At 41.9% G+C, this 12,172-nt stretch overlaps 1 pseudogene; it reads left to right on the plus strand.

Moving 5' to 3' along the window:
* The window catches only part of LOC115410490 (5-hydroxytryptamine receptor 3A-like), a 28,072-nt pseudogene that overhangs the window by 2,604 nt on the left and 13,296 nt on the right, over positions 1–12,172 (plus strand).

Genomic DNA, 12,172 nt, shown 5'->3' on the forward strand with positions numbered 1-12,172 from the left:
CCTAATTTTTCTAACAACATTATCCATTACCTACACTTGAAGACATCACAGCCAAGTTAGCAGGAGCCTGATACTTCAGTGTCATGGATGCTAGGTCAGGCTATTGGGTGATAAAACTCACAGAGGAGTCATCCAAACTGACCACGTTCAACACTGTATTTGGACGATACAGATTCCTTCATCTACCTTTTGGATTAATATCAGCCCAAGATGAGTTTCAACGGAGAGTCGACGAAACTTATGAAGGTCTACAGGGTGTCACAGCTATAGTTGACGATACCCTTATTTATGGCAAAAGCAAAGAGGAACATGACAAAAACCTTCATGCCATGTTAGAGCGCTCCAGAGAGCGAGGAGTAAAGCTCAACCCAGAGAAAAGCACAATTTGTCACACCCAAGTCAGCTACTTTGGACACATTATCACAAAAGATGGGATCAAGCCTGATCCAGCAAAAATTGCAGCCATTAGAGAAATGGAACCACCAAAGGATAAAGGTGAGCTTGAAACAATCCTTGGCACTGTCAACTATTTGTCAAAATGTGCACCTATGCTCTCAGACATCAACACTCCCCTGCGTCACCTGCGTAAAGATTCTAGTGAGTTTGTATGGGACACACACCACGATGAAGCATTCAAGAAAGTGAAAGAGCTGATCACACGAGAACCGGGTCCAGTCTTAGCATATTATGACCCCAGCAGAGAGCTCAGGCTTCAAGTCGACGCATCTAAATATGGACTAGGTGCTGTCCTAGTGCAAGAAGGAAAGCCCATTGGCTATGCATTGAAATCTCTAAATGACAGTGAAATAAACTATGCCCAAATTGAGAAGGAGCTCTATGCCATCTTGTTTGGATGCAAGCATTTTCACCAGTACACGTATAGCTGCCACATAATTGTGGAAAGCAACCACAAGCCACTTGAATCCATTATGAAAAAAACACTTGCAGCAGCACCTCCACGTCTACAGAGGATCAGCTGCAGAGATGCGATTTCACCATCCTTCACAGACCAGGCAAAGACGTTCCTGTTGCAAACACACTCTCCAGGAAGTCACTGTCTGACCAGGATGACAGTCTCAGTGAAGGCATGGACATGCAGGTACACACCGTATACAGCAACTTACCTGTCAGTGACACAAAACTGAGAAAGATCAGAGCAGAGACTCAGGTAGACACACAACTCATGCTACTCAAAGAGACAATCAAGTCAGGTTGGCCTGAGGAGAGGAGAATGTGCCCTCCGAGCATTGCTGACTACTGGAATTACAGAGATGAACTTTCAGTGATAAATGACATCATAGTCAAAGGGGAAAAAATACTCATCCCTACCTCATTACGATCAGAGATGTTATCCCGAGTACATACAGGTCACATGGGCATGGAAAAGTGCAAGCTGAGAGCCCGCGACATCTTATTCTGGCCCGGGATGAACAAACAGATTGAGGAGATGGTTGGAAAGTGTCCCACCTGTCTCACACACAGGTCTTCCAGCACTAAAGAACCCATGATATGCCACAAGATCCCAGATAGACCATGGCAAACAGTAGCTACCGATCTGTTCACTTGGAACAATGGAGACTTTATAGTCACAGTAGACTACTACAGCCGATTCTTCGAACTTGACAAACTACACAGCACAACAGCCTCTGCCGTGATTCACAAACTGAAAGCAGCCTTTGCCAGACACGGTGGGCCAGAGACTGTTATATCAGACAATGGCCCCCAGTATAAGTGTAAAGAGTTTGAAGTCTTTGCTAAAGAATGGGAGTTTACCCATACAACTTGTAGCCCATACTATCCCCGCAGCAATGGCCTCGCCGAGAAAGCAGTGCACATTGCCAAATCACTCATGGAAAGGCCAAAGCAGATAAAAGAGATCCATACCTGAGCCTCCTCGAATATCGTAATACACCAGTGGACAACTTCAGATCACCAGCCCAGCTGCTAATGAGCCTTCGCTTACGCTCAATCCTACCCCACACCAACCAGCAGCTCCGACCCAAGGTTGTCAGCCACAGAGATATCCACGCCCGGAGAGTTCAGCAACAGCAGCATCAGAAGAGATACTACGACCGATCAGCCCGACCAATGTCATCACTACACCCAGGACAAAACATCAGACTCCAGGAACGCGGCTACTGGAAACCAGCAGTTGTCATCAAGCCAGCTGGTACAGACAGATCATACCACATACGTACATCTGAAGGACAGGAGTACAGGCGAAACAGACTCCACCTTATGGCTCCAAGTGAAACACACAATGCTGAAGTCCATACTGAGGTCAGTTCAGATGAACACGACATTACACCACATGCTCCACAGGCCATAAGTGAGACTGCACCTCACACTGTGACTGTTCCTCATCAGACAAGGTACGGACATACAGTCAAACCCAGAGCTGTTATGGACTTACAGTTATGAGGCACACAATAGGAAATTGAACTGGTGAATTGAAGTATCAGTGACTGTTCTAAATGTTATATTGTTGAATTGAACATGGACGTGTTGTTTATCAGAATAGTTAATTCTGGGAAGCATTTTTGTTTTATTTAAAGAAGGGGGATGTAATATTCTATGCAGAATATCTAAGTTTAAGAAGTGACCTTATATTCTACTGCCACCTATTGGATGTTTAGTGTATTGTTTTATATCACGTGCACGGAAGAATAAGGGGTGTGTCATTGAAAGATTCCCGCTGTTGCTGTAGCATGTCCACCTGTGATTAAATAAATGAGTTGATAGCACGTCGTTATCCTAGCATTCATTGTACACACTGTACAAAGTAAAACAATGGATTGATGTAAATTTTAGATGTTTAGGTGTGAGTGTATATACAAATGTTTTCTTTTTTTTTTTTTTTTTTTTTTTTTTTTCATTCTTGTGAACATGGGTAATGTGCAACTTTATGTGTGGATGTATATACGGGTGGCTAAATGTGTATATTAAGTATAGAAGTGTATATTTGTGCTTTGTATTATCTTGTGAAATTCAATAAAGAATATTAAAAACAAACAAACAAAAAAAAAAACGCAAGGACCAAAGCTTTAAAATACAATTTTCAATAACTGCCTCATTTTCTTGGACATATATATTATAGTTCTGTACCACAGATTGATCATGCTCTCACAATGGGATGTAATAATGTCTTCATTAAAGGCGTTACTACAGAACACACCTGTGACTGCCAAGACCAGGGACTACATATCAACATACTGAATAAAGTATGAAATGCATTATTTTACTCAGATCATCAAGTTTTCTCTTACAAACCAAAATACATTTGGTCAGTTTTGTCTAACCTGTAGAATCTACAAATGGCAGCAAACAGCATGATAATTAAATAAAACACACCAATGTTCAGTTCTCATCCTCAATTCATCACATTCTGACACTTTGGTCATTACTCCATCTAGTGGTCACGTACATTCACAGTAACTAGTTACTGTTCATATTTTTGCCCTACAATATTAAAATTACAAAAAAAGCTTATTAAGTCATTAGTACTGCATGGCATGAATGACTGATAAGTGATTTCTAAATGACCGCCCCCTAATAATGTAGTCTTTTTAATAGATATTTTCTCTAGATGCCCTATTGTGCTCACCAATGACTACATCATGATTCAATATCAATGAATTATCCTTCATTATAGACATTGATTGCACCTTATAATACTGTTTCTGAATAGTGTCCATTTGATATGATGACATGTTTGTGTTGTCTCAATAGTTTTCATCTACATGTTTTTGGTTGTAGGTTGAGAAAGACCAGAAATTCATTCCTTATGTTTGGACTGTTACGGTGAGCTCTGCTAAATAGGTCAAATGTCTTTGTCACTATTATTTATTATTCAGTTTTCTCACTTTTAATCTTTTGTTTTGTTTTTTGCTTTGCAGAGGTGGCAGAATGACTATATTTCTTCGATGCCAAATTACTTTTGTGGAATTGATAAAGTGTCCCTTCCTACTGAAGTTTTGTGGAAGCCTGATCTTATCATTGAAGAGATGTCAGTGCTATCGTGTTGCATGGATTATATTACTCTTATATCTAAACAAAATGGTGGAGAAATTACCATGATGTCTATATTTACAATAAATGTGTGTTGTCATTTAGGACAGAGATGGGCAAAGCACCAGTTATTCCATATCTCTTCATTGATTCTAAAGGATATGTTGAAGTTCATGAAGACCAGGCTCTGGTCAGCACCTGCCGGATGCGTGTTTACAAATTCCCATTCGACACACAGAGCTGCAACCTCACATTTAAGTCTGCCATTCACACTGGTGAGGACTGGTGTTAATAACATTAATAAAAGTATGTTAAATGTCAAAATGAAGATACCTGATGCATAAAGACACTTAGTAGTGAATATTTTTCTAGTCATGACTATTAATTTGGCTTAAAAAAAAAAACAAAAAAAAACTACAACTCCCACTGTAACAATTTTAAGTTTATTGAAAAATTCAAATGACAAGGGAAGAAACTAACCCTATTTCTTTCATTGTGTTGTTGTTTTTTTGTTTTTTTTTCACATCAGCTAAAGATATAAGACTCCAGGCGAGCAACAACTCATCAGAGGCCACAGAATGGTCTCGTGTATGATGCGGACTCAATACGAGTGGCTGTTCATAAATATGAAAGTAACAACCTGCAACACCACCAACCCTGATCAGGACATCATTATCTACACCAGGGATCACCAACCTTTTCTCTTCTGTGGGCTACTTTTACCTAATGAAGTTGCCGGAGGGCTACTCTAATTTAGCAACATTTATTTACATAGCTATTTTTCATACATACACATATTTTGTATCATACATTTGTAACATTGTGCTCTTCATTTATTTTATTTATTTACATATCTTTGTTTTAACATTTACAATACTTAAAAAGTGTTAATATGAAACTATTATTTTACTTTAAGAAAATCAAAAGTAGAAAAAAACAGGTACAAGCATTTGCATGCTGTATTCCTAAATATTTTAATACTATGTCAAAAATTATGAAATGGAACAATCCTGCATATTTTTATATAATTACTAAAAACAAATAATACACACCTGTATCTGCATTTTTAATACTTTGAAATTGTGAGAAGGAACATTGTCACTCACACAATAAAACTTCACCAGCATGTGCTGCTGTTTTTCTGAAAGATTTGAGCTTTTCTAAATTCACATATGCTGTCAAAACATATTAATTAAAACCAGAACTTTGTGCACATAAATCCACCATCCCCGTCACTTCTACAGTCATCACACTGCAGTCAAACGCAGAGTCACCTGTTCAGGTCCGACTCCAGCTGTCTGAGCGCATGCGCAGATAGTGGACATATGTTTGCGCTTGTCCAGGATGTGACCCACTTTACTGATGCCTCTGTTGAAGCGCTGGCCTTGGTCAGTTTAGTGAACATGGACTGTTGTTTTTGGACTTTAGTTTGCAGCTCTTTTACCTTCTCTTTACGGAGGCTGATTCCCACTGGAGAATCTCCAGAAAAGTTGCTGTGAACTTTGGTGACATTCTGCTCCACGTTGCATCTTTTACTGACTTCCAGAACGCGCCACAGATCACACACACACACACACACACGCACACACACACACACACACACGTCTTTCACATTTGTCAAACAGAAGTCCGTGCCTCATCGTTGGTGAAAATAACTCCCTGACTATATTTGGCCGACTACGGAAGCGTATTGCATTCACAAAAAAAAATAATTTTGGCTCTGTTTTTCTGAATTAATGAGATAATTATCTCATAATTACGAGAAAAAATAAGTTTAAAAAAAAAATCGGCGCTGTTTTTCTGAGTTTATGAGATACTGTTTCCTGAAAAAAAAAAAAGCTCTGTTTTTATGAGTTTATGAGATACTGTTTCCTGAAAAAAAAAAAAAAAAGCTCTGTTTTTATGAGTTTACGAGATACTGTTTTCCGAAAAAAAAAAAAAAAAAGCTCTGTTTTTATGAGTTTACGAGATACTGTTTTCCGGAAAAAAAAAAAAAAGCTCTGTTTTTATGAGTTTACGAGATACTGTTTTCCGGAAAAAAAAAAAGCTCTGTTTTTATGAGTTTACGAGATACTGTTTTCTGGAAAAAAAAAAAAAAAAAGCTCTGTTTTTATGAGTTTACGAGATACTGTTTTCCGAAAAAAAAAAATAAAATGTGGCTGTGTTTCTCTGTCAGTGGGACAGTGGTCCCTGGTCCAGGCAGGAGCTCCTTCTATCTGTGCTGCTGAAAGCCTCTCGGGGGAGCGTGAAGTTGTTTCCGTTCTCGTAACCGGTTCCGATTATGGATCATGGAACTAGTTTCGTTCACAGAAATCAGAACCAAGCCCCGCTTCGTGCGCGGATCAAGCCCTTCAAGCACACCGGCGCTCGGAGCCTGTAGCCCGGCTTCCTGACAGGGCACGACCGCGGTGATCGGAGCTGGCATTAATGAAGTCAAATAAAATGACATTCACCAGCATTAAAGAAAATATACACAGCAGAAGAGTGCAAATGTGGATTCATTTATTTGTCGGACCTGATGGAAAGCATTAGTCAGAACTAGATCCATGGAGGAGCGGCTTGGTGTACCGGTTCGTCCCCCCTCCAATAACTTTCCATCAGGTCCAGGTGGACAGCTATCCGCTCCCCGGTGTGTAAGCCGGACTGGAGCGGGTGGACGGAGCAGCTCAACTGTCAGAACAGCGGCGCTTGGAGCCTGTAGCCCGGCTTCCTGACAGGACAGGACGCGGTGATGGGAGTTGGCATTAATGACTACCACTACTACTAGGACTCCTGCCATGGGGCGGGTGTCCTGTCCCGGTGCATTGGGCCGACCAGGTGAACCAGTGTTTTCCATAGCTGGTGGTCCTGTGCCAGCTGCTCTGCGTCCTCCATGGTAACTCCATGTTGTTGGAGGTCGCCTGCAATGACGTCGAGCCATCGGGTGCGGGACTTGCCTTGTGGTCATTTCCAGCCTGCGGCCTTTGGGTCAAACTGAAGGATGGCTCTTGTTGGATGGTCAGGAGGGAGGCGGAGGACATGACCGAACCAGCGGGGGCGACGTTGCGCGGCCAGGCTGGATGCTTTGGGTTGGCGTGTGCGGGCTCCAAGCACCTGATTGGAAACCCGCCGGGTCCACCTGATGTTTTCGATGGTTCTGAGAGCCCTGCTATCAAGGCCATCTATTCTGGCAGCCAGAGTCTGGTTTAAGGGCCATGTTTCTGAGCCATAGAGCAGGATGGAGAGGACGGCAGAGTTGTAGATCCGGAGCTTCGTCCTGCGTGAGATGGTCTGGTTCCGCCACAGTGGTTTCCAGAGAGACATCAGAGCTGATGCTGCCAGGGCCCTTCTGCGGGTAATCTCTGGTTTTAGGTCCCCGTTGTCTGTCATCACCCCAGATACACAAAGCTCTTGACAGGTTCTACAATGTCATTACTAAGCTGCAAGGGAGGTGGATCTGGCCCATCACTGACATGCGTGAGGTTGGTTTTTGTCCAGTTCACTTGGAGGCCAAGCTTCTGTGCCTCTTCACTGTAACTGCCCAGAGCATCTGTCAGCTGACTGTAGGATGTGCTGAGCAGGATGGTGTCAGCAGCGTACTCCAGGTCCTGGCATTAATGAAGTCAAATAAAATGACATTCACCAGCATTAAAGAAAATATACACAGCAGAAGAGTGCAAATGTGTATTCATTTATTTGTCGGACCTAATGGAACGCATTAGTCAGAACTAGATCCGTGGAGGAGCTCTTGGTGCCCCGGTTCACCCCCCCCACCCCCATAGCTTTCCACCTGGACCTGATGGAAAGCTGTCCGGGGGTGGGGGGGGTGAACCGGGACACCAAGACGCATATTTTCTTTAATCATGGTGAATGTCATTTTATTTGACTTCATTAATGCCAACTCCCATCACCGCGTCCTGTCCTGTCAGGAAGCCGGCTACAGGCTCCAAGCGCCGCTGTTCTGACAGTTGAGCTGCTCCATCCACCCGCTCCAGTCCGGCTTACACACCGGGGAGCGGATAGCTGTCCACCTGGACCTGATGGAAAGTTATTGGAGGGGGGACGAACCGGTACACCAAGCCGCTCCTCCATGGATCTAGTTCTGACTAATGCTTTCCATCAGGTCTGACAAATAAATGAATCCACATTTGCACTCTTCTGCTGTGTATATTTTCTTTAATGCTGGTGAATGTCATTTTATTTGACTTCATTAATGCCAACTCCCATCACCGCGGTCGTGCCCTGTCAGGAAGCCGGGTTACAGGCTCCGAGCGCCGGTGTGCTTGAAGGGCTTGATCCGTGCACAAAGCGGGGCTTGGTTCTGATTTCTGTGAACGAAACTAGTTCCATGATCCGTAATCGGAACCGGTTACGAGAACGGAAACAACTTCACGCTCCCCCGAGAGGCTTTCAGCAGCACAGATAGAAGGAGCTCCTGCCTGGACCAGGGACCACTGTCCCACTGACAGAGAAACACAGCCACATTTTATTTTTTTTCAGAAAACAGTATCTCGTAAACTCATAAAAACAGAGCTTTTTTTTTTTTTTTCCGGAAAACAGTATCTCGTAAACTCATAAAAACAGAGCTTTTTTTTTTTTTTCCGGAAAACAGTATCTCGTAAACTCATAAAAACAGAGCTTTTTTTTTTTCCCGGAAAACAGTATCTCGTAAACTCATAAAAACAGAGCTTTTTTTTTTTTTTTTTCCGGAAAACAGTATCTCGTAAACTCATAAAAACAGAGCTTTTTTTTTTTTTTTTTTCGGAAAACAGTATCTCGTAAACTCATAAAAACAGAGCTTTTTTTTTTTTTTTTCCGGAAAACAGTATCTCGTAAACTCATAAAAACAGAGCTTTTTTTTTTTTTTTTCAGGAAACAGTATCTCATAAACTCATAAAAACAGAGCTTTTTTTTTTTTTCAGGAAACAGTATCTCATAAACTCAGAAAAACAGCGCCGATTTTTTTTTTAACTTATTTTTTCTCGTAATTATGAGATAATTATCTCATTAATTCAGAAAAACAGAGCCGAAATTTTTTTTTTTTTGTGAATGCAATACGCTTCCGTAGCCGACATCGTTGCGGGGCTAAACCCACTACCTGCCTGGCATCTGGCTCATCCTGGGCCCCGCCCCTCTCCAATGACAGGCAGCAAACCAGCGCTAAAGTTTGATTGACAGCTAGTTGACCGTTTCATCTCGGGAGGGGGACACTTGTAATTTTGATTGGGTGGAAATTTAGACCTGTTCTACCAAATGACGAATCAACTTTGTGTTCTTATATTAGTGACCCTTGGCGAACCAAGTTCGCGAGCAACGTGTCGGAGAACCCTGAACTAGTTCTATTTTTAGAGCAGGCCTGCGGGCGACTCGCGTAGTCCCTGCGGGCGACCTGGTGCCCGCGGGCACCGTGTTGGTGAGCCCTGATCTACACTGTATGTACTGTTTATCATTCATCAGTTGGTTGGTTTTAAATACTGAATAAATACTGTAAAAATGTTGGTAGAGTACAGATATTGTACTCTGGATGTGCAACCTTTTGTATTAATGCTTTATTTTGGGTAGTCCATCTACAAAGAGCAAACTTGTTTCGTTACTGTAAAGGTTTAGTATTGACTTTTTCTTGCCATGGTTTGTCTTTTTTATTGTTCTAAGGTCTTTGCTGACCTTTGTAGACAAACTGAAATGACTTGCTCTGGAGTTGTTTTAGGTAGGTTTTTTTTTGTTTTTGTTTTTTTAAATGTAAATCTACATAACAGTCAACTGCATTAAATACTGTTCCACAGATAAACATGAAGAGAAGGTCTCTTCTCTACATCATCAATTTCTTGCTGCCCGTCCTGTTCTTCCTGTGTCTGGACTTGGCCTCCTTCCTCATCTCAAACAACGGGAAGGAAAAACTCACTTTCAAAGTCACTGTGTTGCTCGCTGTCACAGCATTGCAGCTTATTCTGAATGAAATTCTGCCAGCGTCATCACACAGGATTCCGCTTATAGGTAGAGGAGTTTTGCTTTAAGTCAGGACAATGTTGACCAAACAAGTATTTAATCATCTGCATTATTGAATGTCACCTGCAGCGGTCTACTGCATTGGGATGTTTACTCTGATGTTACTCAGCCTCCTGGAGACGATTGTGGTCATGTATCTGATGAAAAAAGACAATGTTTATCGGGATAACGCAGCAGACAATGTGGGATGTTTAAGAGAAGATGCCAGGGATAACTGGAACCACACTGATAATGTTTTTGACAGAGGTGAGATTCATGCTGTGTACATACAAAACATTATGTTAAGAAATGATTGTGCTGAATAAACTATGAATTTACAGATTTGCAGAATTCAGGTAAGATGATTCCAGCTTTGAAATCAGAATTTCTACTGCTGTGAGAGTTAGTTCCCGTTTCAAACCACAACATTTGGGGAGGAGAGTATTTAAAGCTGTACCTACCGATGTGGCATTTCTCACAGCACTTAGTAAAAGTTTGAACATGAACAGCCCGCCTCCCTCCAAAGCCCCACCTGCTTCCCCCTGCCTCAGCTCTGATGCTCTCCTCCTCTCACCTGATGTGCGCGGTGGAAGCGGGGGTAGAGGCTGAGGTCCGGTCCACTTCGGCGTGGCCACGGACCCCTCCCTCAGCAATCAGACACATCATCCACCTACCATGGGCCTGCGGCTCCTGTTTCATCAGTAGACCCTGTATTTAAGGGTCTGGTCTGTGCAGCGCTGGGTCAGTGTCTTCACTGTACCTCATCGCCCAGGCGATGGGCGCGCACACTCTGCAAATTTTCCATGGACATTTGAGGTTTCATAGTCCATACATTTATAATCCTACGTAATCCTACATTGTGTGACACCAAGTACATGTACCTGTATGAGTCCCACGGTCATAAAAGCTGAGCTTTGTGCAGACCTGTCTGTTTAGTCCAGTACACCAGACTTCCGGACTTTAATCTCCACCCTTCATTCACCGGACTCCTGTTTGTTCCCCTTAGTTGTTGTTTCTGTTAATAAATCCCTTTTTTCCTTCCACATGGGCATTTGAATTCTATCCATACACATCCTACACAGGAGACTGTGGTCAGTGACAGGAGGAGCAGCGCAAGTGATGCGTCAGATTCAGAGGTACACATATCAGATGCGGAGATGGCCATAATGGATCAGATGCTGGATGGCCGTAATGCATGATTGACAGGAGGCTCAACCAGGTTCGGCCAATTATTTCATTCAGACCAAATAAATGATTGGTCAGTCAAAATTTTATCAGAAATATGAGCAATATATGAGAATCAGTCATTTATGAGTTTTAATACCTGGTGGATTTCTATTACATTTTAGTTTGAGACACACTTATTAGGAGCATTTTAAGATGACAAAAGTCAAGTGTAAAAATGCCACGATACAGTATAGCTTTAAGAGTGGTATGACCATGACAAGCCTGCAGGAGGCGCCTCTGAAAACAGAGAGTAGGTGAGATAAAGGGAGAACTCCCTCTACTTGTCTTAGTTTGTTCAGAATTACAGAGAAAGGCCTTATCAAAGTGCACTGACCATAAGACAATCCATATTTCACCTGAGTTCTTCCTGAGCTTATTATTCTATGCATGCTTATTATTGAACCACGCTGACATAACGTCACCAAATCACCAGGATGCACAACAACCCAAGAATTTTGTTTTAATTTAACATACAGTCTTGAGGCTTCATCATGTAAAATTTCCATATGCCATCATTTGTGGATATCGGCTAACACTTCTGAACTAATACAGTAATTGTAGTGGGTTCCTGCATCTGATAACAGGCTACACAATAATTCTCATGTACAGGACTCTGGTCACTTTTCGCTGTCGATTTCAATAGTATCATTGTAAAACAACTGCCTATTGTTAGTTTAGAAATGGAGTAAGCTAACATCAGCAAAAACTACCTCTCATCACAAACTTCACGTGTTTACACAAATATGTGTAAATCTTACATGTAGAACCTTAAATTAGTTTAAATTGTTGTTTGTTCTTTGATCCATATGTCCTTACAGGAAAAGTTTATGGTTCATCCATCTATGATGTGTCCTGTGCTGACAACCCATCATTGTTGGGTTGACAGGTTTGAACCAAGATGCACTTAAAAGTCTCATTTCAAGCTTTTAATCAATAATTGCATTAAAGCAGTTCTACTGAATCACTTTCACAG

This window comes from Sphaeramia orbicularis, chromosome 19, assembly GCF_902148855.1.
Source record: "Sphaeramia orbicularis chromosome 19, fSphaOr1.1, whole genome shotgun sequence".
Taxonomy (NCBI): Eukaryota; Metazoa; Chordata; class Actinopteri; order Kurtiformes; family Apogonidae; genus Sphaeramia; species Sphaeramia orbicularis.